This window comes from Ictidomys tridecemlineatus, unplaced genomic scaffold (genome assembly GCF_052094955.1).
Source record: "Ictidomys tridecemlineatus isolate mIctTri1 unplaced genomic scaffold, mIctTri1.hap1 Scaffold_52, whole genome shotgun sequence".
NCBI classification, from domain to species: domain Eukaryota; kingdom Metazoa; phylum Chordata; class Mammalia; order Rodentia; family Sciuridae; genus Ictidomys; species Ictidomys tridecemlineatus.
The window spans coordinates 1,367,335-1,376,447 of record NW_027523416.1 but is presented as its reverse complement, the minus strand read 5'-3'; positions in this window follow the sequence as shown (position 1 = coordinate 1,376,447).

Below are 9,113 nucleotides of genomic sequence, written 5' to 3'. Positions count from 1 at the left end.
CCTGTTTCAGGTTTGGGTAAAAGAAGAAAATATTGAATGTTTTCTTTTGCCAACAAATGATAGCATGGGATTGGATGATCTTTAAGTCCCTCTATCACTCACAGATCCTGGGAGTTCATGAGTGCTGCTCCACTGGCCACCAGGATCAGCATCTTCCAAAAATACTTAATATTCTAAAATAATCAGATGAGCAGATGCTGACCAATACCTCCACAGGGTAATGGTTTATTCTGAAACAACTAGAGAGTCCAAATAGTTGACATGGAAAACATTGATGGTAGGAAGATCCAGGGACAGAAATGAAGAGAGTTCCAGGCTTTGAAATTCTCTAAATGTTGCAGATACTGTTCCTTAGGAAGAATTTTTTTACTGAAAATATTTAAGTGTTAATCTTAACAATTAGAATCACAGCTATCCCCTGTGTTCTACATGAAATTTTTCTAAGACACCATCTCATGACTTCCTATCTCCCACTTCAACATCTTTTTTTTAAAGAGAGAGTGAGAGAGGAGAGAGAGAGAGAGAATTTTTTTTAATATTTATTTTTTTTAGTTCTCGGCGGACACAACATCTTTGTTGGTATGTGGTGCTGAGGATTGAACCCGGGCCGCACACGTGCCAGGCAAGTGTGCTACCGCTTGAGCCACATCCCCAGCCCCATCAACATTTTTATATAATAAAAATTTCCCTGAAATTAAGAGTTTGGTTAAAGAGAGAGGATTAGAAGCTAATCTAAAAATAATAATGAAATCTTGATATTATGTCAACACTCAGTAAAATTGCTGTAGTCCTATCACTTCTCTCATATTGGAGGTTTTATTCCACAGTCCCTATTTTTTAATGTTAAGGAAAATAACTTCTGAATTGCTGATTGCTCTGGAAAAAGAAACAACTTTGAATTTCCATGATATCTCAGGCTCTGCAGGAGTAGAAATTTGCAGGCATTGTAGCATTGTTTATAACTTTTACTTTTGATGCTGTTCCAAATTTACAGAAAAATTCCAAGAATAGTGTGAGGACATTTTTACTATTCCACCATTTGATATATCATATTCTCTCCACTGCCCCATGCATGCAAATATGCTCTCCCCCTCCTCCCCCACACTCCCTGAGCTATTTTAGAGTAGTTTGAAGAAATTTTAATCCTTTGCTCCTAAATACTTCAGTGTGTATTTTCTTTAAAAACACAAGGATATTCTCTTATACAAACACAGTGAAATTATCCAAATTGGGAAATCTAACATTAATACAATGCAATACAGTCTCTATTAAAATCTCAACAACTGCCCCAGTGATATTTCTGGCTTCCCCTGTTCACCTTCAGGATCATACGTTGCATGTAGTTGTCATGCTTCCAGTCTATCAATTCAAAACCAGAAACTAAAGAATACTTTATTTTAAATCTTAGAATCTGCAATTTGGAAAACAGCTCAGACAGTTCTAAATCATGGTTTCAAAGAAGTAGGGGAAGCAAGAATCTTTCCTGGGCAAGCAGTTCTGAATTATGACAAAATGGCAAAAAAATTTTACACAGGAAACTTCTATTGAATACTGGGAAAGCACGGGCACTGTTAGGTGGGTAGAAGATAGAGAAAAGAATATATGTGCTTAGTAAGAATATCTGTGAAACTAGAGCTCAATAACCTCTTGACCCACATCTTGAGTCTCTGAACATGATATAATTATCTGGTCATTTCAGATGCCTGCACTCAAAGAGTGGAGGTGGCCAAAATTCACATTCCCAGGTTCTCAGGCATAATCTGGAGATGCACATGAGTGCTACTTCCTTAATGGTGTGTGCAAACGCGTGTGTTTTGCAGTACTTTGGACTGAACCCTGGACTTCCCATGCTAGGCAAGCTCTACTACTAAGCTACAACCCCAGCCTTCCCTCCACTTCATTTTCAAAAACTCTTCTGGTGTTGCTTTCACCTGATTTTCCTTTTTATTTTCACACTCCACTTGTCTTAAATAGGTCCTCAGCCTTTCTTTGTCTTCCTAAACCTTGATATTTTTTTAATAACATAGGCTAGTGTAAGGTGAAGGAAAATTTTCTCTCTCCTCTTTGAAATTTCACTGAAATAAACAGAAAAAGACAGATTAAATAGGAGAAAAGGCATGCAAACTTGTTAACGTACAAAAGGAGAAAAATCACAGGAATGAGATAAACAACTCGTCCATTATTCAGAAACTTTCCATTATTCAGAAACTTATATACTCCCCTTGTTCTGGTATATAAGGTGATGGAGGTGAAGAATGGGTGATAGTGAAACATCTTTAAAAATCCATGGGCTTAGAGAACATGCAATATCCTGAGACCTAGTCCCTTGGCCCTGCAGAACAGACAATGGGTTGTAAATGATTCTCTGTGGGTCCAAAGTAGAGGACAATGCAGTGTGACAGAAGTCTGCCCAAGTGTGTTGACAGACTTTAATCTTTATACCCACCATATGTGTTTAGTTTTCTCTGGTTAATGATATTTCTGTAAAAGGACTAAAGACAATTATTGTGCTCTTCTTTGGATGATCAGGTGAGGTAGATAAAGGAACTTTCAGAGTGCACCAAAGCAATATTGCACCCTTAGTGTGTAATAGTGGGGAGAAAGGGGGAAGTGTGCATGGTGTTGGTTTGCACCAATACTGGTAAAGTTATCTTTGCTCGATTGGTTAAGGTAGTTCTTGTTTCCTCCACTGTGGATGGACTGTTTTCCCCTTTGTAAACACATAGTAGGCAGAGATGCCATGCATGCATCATCAAACTTCACTCATAATTTACATATGATATAATTATAATCAGTGTTTATATTCCACTGTAATGAACAGATTTTTCTTCCTCTATTTATCCATTTATTCCTTCATTGACATTAGTGTGTACTCACAGATTCTTATTTTATTCCATGGACTATAATCCATCACCATCACTATATATTTTGATGTTTCAATTGCCTCAGAGTTGGCCAGGTGTGAATTTCATCAAGTAGGGTCCTGAGAGAACTGTAACATTAAGTTTTTTGTAAGCAGTTAATTTGACAAGAGAAAAATACTTTCTGTATATATTAGGGCACCTAACATCACCACCCACTTTCTTAGTTGACACTTTTTCTGAAAGGGGCTATCACACACAATCTTCTTTTTCTACCAGTAAAATGTCTTTGTCCTTGCCTTCTTTCTAGATCTGACCTCCCACCAGCCCCACCCCAGTGGCTCAGCAAAAATTGTTGTTGGGAGATTGCCATTTTCAAGATGGGATCTCCAGACTACAGACTTATTTAAAAACTTAAAGGTAGCATTAAAAGTCAGGTCTGGATTAGAAACATAAGAGGATACTAGGGTGCTGGGACCACCAGTTCCTAACCCTTTGGAGAAATGTGAAATCTACTTTTTGTTGTTGTTGTTGGTACTGAGAATTGAACCCAGGAGTGCTTAACCACTAAATTATATCTCCATCCCTTTTTATATTTTATTTAGAGACAGGTTCTCATTGAGTTGCTAAGTGCTTTGCTAAGTTGCTGAGGGTGGCGTGATTCTCCTGCCTCAGCTTCCCAAGCCCCTGGTATTACAGGTGTGCACCACCATGCCAGGCTTGGAATCCACTTTGAAAGTTCTATTTTTAAGAATGAATTAGAGGAGCTAGAGTTGTGGCTCAGTGGCAGAGCGCTTGCCTACCATGTGTGAGGCACTGGGTTTGATTCTCAGCACTGCAGATAAATAAATAAAATAACGGTCAATTGACAACTAAAAATATTTAAAAATAAGAAGAGGAAGACAGAGAAGAAGAAGAAGAAGAAGAAGAAGAAGAAGAAGAAGAAGAAGAAGAAGAAACAACTAAAATCTGTGGGCTACATGATTACATGATAATCCATGGAGCAGGGCAAAGTAGGATTGGGACGGGCCCTGGAGGGCTTCAGGGCAGCTAGCAGTGTTCTATTTCTTGACAAGGGTCATGATTCCTGGAGTGCCTTGTAGTAATTTACTAAGTTCTACCTTTATTTTGTGTGGTTTACTGTATCTCTTTCTTTTGAACATGAAAAGTTTTTAAAAATGTACCAGGAAACCTATTCTGAATCCCTTTGAGTTAACTGGCATATGATCATGTTCTCCTGGAATAAAGCCCAGAACCTTCGCCCCAGCGCTGGCTTACCTTCCTGACAAACCTTTACTTTGCTATCAAGAAAGTGACATCATTTATTTCAGTCACATCATCCTCAATCTTTTCAAATATAAGTCAGAAAGTTGCTCTCTAAGAAAATGTTCTGGCATCCAACTGGAAAATTTCCTAATCTTGATTGGACCATACACCAAGTATTATTTCTAGGGACCTCTGGGGCTTCTTAGTTGGTTTTATGGACCTTGATTTCCTCACCTTGGGGAAGCTTTGATGCTTTCTTGTTAGAAACATTAGGGGTTAAATCTTTCGTTTGGTTTCTGAATAAGAATAATTGTTTTCCTGGTTGGCCTTGCTTTGTTTTGTCTGGAAAAAAATGTCTTGAACATTATTTATATGTTCAGAGGTTAAGCTTTAAGATATATTCTAACTGAACTGAATTTTCCTATTTTTCAAAACATGAAATTTTTAGATTCCAAATTTTTCTCCTGCTTTTCCTACTGCAAGAATTTTTGAGTCCTACATGGTTTCAATGCTAAAAATGTCCCAGGTACACTACAAAATGTCTAAACTATATGACAGAAACTGATAATTTGCATTTTTGTTCTGGTGTCCTAGAGCAGCTCTTGCCTATTTAAAAATTTCCATGGTTTCCAGTTGCAACTCCTTTTAGTAGAATTACTCAGTGAGTTCGTGTTTCTTTTGGTCATATTTCTATTTGTATTTACCTGGACATTGGTGACTTATTTCCTGCAAATTAGTTGCCCTATCCTTGTACTATTCCATGAAGACTTATAACTTGGATCTCAGCCAAACTTTTGAGTATGTTTTTTTTCCATCTTTATGGGAGAGGGTTTTTCCTTTCTTATGTCTTTGAATCCAAATCATCCAACAAATAGTTTTGAGTATGTCTTCTCATCATGACACTCTCATGGGAAATCAGCGTCCCATAGAACCTACACTCTTCTCTTTCAGGTCAGACCATAGCAGGTGCTCTTAGTTGAACCAGTGCTGAGTTCCAAACAGTTATGGATTCCGAGTCAGTGGGGCCGTTGTTGGGCTTGAGTGTGATTATTTTTAGAGTGGGAATGCCTTTCAAAATGTATTTGGAATTAACATGGGTCTATGTTTTCCATGAACACATTCTTCAAATGTCCTAAAGCAGGCTAAGCAATATCTTTTTCAGTACTACAAATGCTTTAATTCTTGACTAACTGGCGAAATTCAGTGGTGTAGGTGCCTTATTATCATGAATGCACTTATGTTTCCTCAGGCAGTTACTGGGAAATATCTGGCCCAATGTGGCAGCCTCATAAACTCTCTTCATGGCACAGGGGAGGGATTTAAGAATCAGGATGTCTTTAAAATGACAGTATGGTAGCTTCTACATTGTCTACTCAGCAGATTTCATTGTTTATGTTCAAAATAAAAGAAAGAGTGCACTTTCAATATGAGACGATTGTAATGGGCCAGCCTTGCTCCATGGTGACCATGAGTGGCCAAAAGGTGGTGATCAAACATGACACACTGGAAGAGACAGAGAGGACTAGGTGGAGCACACTATCAGACATTGAAGAAATGTGACAGGAGACACTATATTAAAGTTGTAAGTTTTTAAAATAAATTTTTGACTCATTTATATGAAGCTAGTCACCTTCCCATCTCCTGGAGTGATCCTCTTCACCATCTTTGATTAGGAATCACCCTGAACAAAAGCAATAAAATCATTATCAGTGAAAAAACAAAATACAGAGTATCATGTAGACAATTGATTAAGATCTAAGAGAAATTTATCTCCTACTGAAACTCCAAACCTATGCATTTACTCAACAAATATTTGAGATGGGCGTGGTCCATATGTGCTGGGCAGTGGCCTAGCCAATTGGCACATTGTGATAAATCAGTCTTGGCTTCTGCCCCTCAAAGTTAAATATTATACCTTTTACATATCACCAAAAAGAGAAGCAGACTAGCAAGGTTGCAGTCATTCTGCACTCAGGGACCATGTACATAAATTATACAGGCAACATTTGTAAATCAAATGAAATCCACTACTTCAACAATTATATCAGTTATTCCCAAGAGACTCAGTTTTATTCAGATGTAATGTGTGTAGAAACTTTTAAAATTTTAGTTTCAAATGCTAATATATTTAAAATTATTTTCTTCATCTGCTATGTATAAACCTTGAGGAACTATCAATGTCCTCAGCACTGTTTTCTTAATCAGATCTATTTAAATCTCATAGAAAATAAGTTAGCTAATAATATTCTGTGGGGGGAGGGTCAACGAGGAGAGAAACAGGAAGAAAAGGGAAGAATAAGTGCCTACAGAGTGCTGAGATAGAGAAAGGGTGACAAACTCTAGATATAGATTGGAGCGGTGGGGATATACAACTGGGATTAGACTAAGTAAACTGGAGTTATGGAAATGTACAGACTGAGTTCTGTGGGATTATACTAAGTAAACTAAAGTTATGGAAAAGTACAGTCTGAGTTCTGTAAAATTAAGGACCTTAGCATTTGTGCAGACAGTCTATAGCATTAGAAGGTAAATTGGTTTGGGGACAAATGATCTGTAAATAAGGTTAGCCTTATATAGATTAAAGGTGCAAACTTTTAAATTGTTTCCAGAGTTCAGAGACTTCAGTTATTCAGCGCTTATACATAATTTCTTAGAAAAGCAATGTAGAAAGTCTTCAGTTTCTAAGTAAAGGTTTAGGGAAACCACATGTAGGCATGCAGTCCTTTACAGATATTTTCACTTAATTTCCACAATCCATCACTACAGTTTACACAGGAGGAAACAGACTCAGAGAATAGAAATGTCTTACTCAGGATCAGTTAAGTAGCTAAACAAAGGTCAAGCTGCCATTTTCTCTATGCATCTTAGATAAATCTTTCCAAAATATGAACCAAGGCTACCTACAGGAGACTTACCAGGGATAAGCAGAGCACTCAATTAGAGAATTCAATTGGAAACCTCCAATTGGATATTCAAATGCAGATTCCTGAATTCCATCTACTAAATCCTTCTGAGGGCAGAGCTCCAGGAATCACCAGTTTAACAAGATCCCCAAGTGATTTTTAGGAAAGGTAAAGTTTGAGAACCATGAAAGGTGCAGTTACCAGATGTAATAAATTTTCAAAAAGTCCTGATGGGCTAATATCAGCTGTTTTAAAAAGAGGATGATTATTATGACTGGAATATGAGGTGTCCCCCAATAGGTTCCTGTCTGAGAAAATGTAAGAAAGTTCAGAGGTAAATGATAGGTTTTGAGGGCTGTAACCTAGTCAGTGGATTAATCCATTTGATGGATGAATAATGAATGGATTACTGGGTGGTAACTGTAGGCAGGAGAGGTGTAGCTGGAGGAAGTAGGTCACTGGAGGTGTGCCCTTGGGGATTATATATCTTGTTCCTGGTACCCTAACCTCTCTCTCTTTCCCTGCTGCCTTGAGCTGAGCAGTTTTTCCCTGCCATGCCCTTCCACCAGCAAGTTCTGCCTAACCTTCAGGCCCAGAACCATGGGATCTTCCCACCCCGGAATTAAACCTCTGAACTGTGAACCCAAAGTAAACGTTCCCTCCTGTAAGTTGTTCTTGTCAGGTATTTTGGTCACAGTGAAGCAGACAAACACAATGATGATGATGAATTGCAGGAATCTCTCTATTGCATATAATCTAAGACCATCCAATAAGCTTTATCATTAATTTGTTCCTTGCTAACATCAGCAACTTTCTGTTTGTAGAAGACTTTTTCTTAGGCCCACTATTGTAAGCTATTGATTTCAACTGCTTTTCTTCCATTTCAGAACCTCAAATGGTTAATCTGGGTTTGGTGTCATTGTTATTCCTTTAAGAATTCCACTAGTGAGTTCAGGGAGTGGCAGGGCTTGCTGTGACCCTTTGTTAAAACAGAATCCTTTGATTTGTTGTCAGGAGTTTTGGATTCTGCAGCTGCCAAGACATTTGGTAGTCTTCAGGAAAGTCTGTGACATCTTCCATAGAATCTTCTGGGTAATATGCTTATTCACATCCAAAGCCACTTTGCATATGAAAAACATGAAGGCCATTAACCACAAATAAATCAGGAAATATAACAATGTCTCCCTGCAGCAGTGCTCAGTTTATTGCAGTGTGTGTGTGTGTGTGTGTGTGTGTGTGTGTGTTTAGATCTTTGCTTTCCCTAGCATCCCTCTTTAACTTTCCCCCTGTCCAGACACCAATTATCACTTTTCTCTCTGTTTCTTTCTGTCTAGGGATTAAATATTACTGGTAAGATTGGCTTGAGCTGAGTCAACCATGGTGAATCTAGATTCCTAGTCAATCTCCAAAAAACATAACAGACCAGGGGCATAGGCCAGAATCTAATAGTTAATGATTTGTTATTTTCCAGAGTCTGAAATTTTAGGTACTTTTCCAAATGCTGCCTGAGGGCTTCTATAGCAAATGTGCATGCCCGCCCTTCCAGACAGCCATAGTCAGCATCTTTAGGGGAAATGGGCCATCCTGATTTCTGACCAGGCACTAGCCCTGAGGGTGGTCTCTGGACCCCTAGCTCTTCATTAATTCTGCCTTTCCTTCTGCCTTTCCTTCCCTCCAAAGGCTGTCTGCTGATCTTACTGATAAAGACACTGACAATAACTATTTTTTCAGGAAGTAAAAGCATAATGGAAATTATGGTAATTATAATTTTTTTCCATAAATGTTTGTAGTAAAAATGAACCTTTAAATATACCTTGATTTAACACATTATGATACATTGGAAAAAGAGAATTAAGACCTTTTATAATGCTGTGTATTACAATAATGGGATTCCAAAATAGCAAAGGCAATAGAATATCCATGAAAGAATATCCTTTGACCCCAGGGGCATATTAGCAATCTCAGGTACTTTTGACTCTACAGGCCTTTACCGATAAAGAAAAACAAAAGTTACTATTGCTGGGGTTCAGGAGGAGTGGACATCTCAATAGAACCATCATTTATATTTAGAATGTATGTTTAA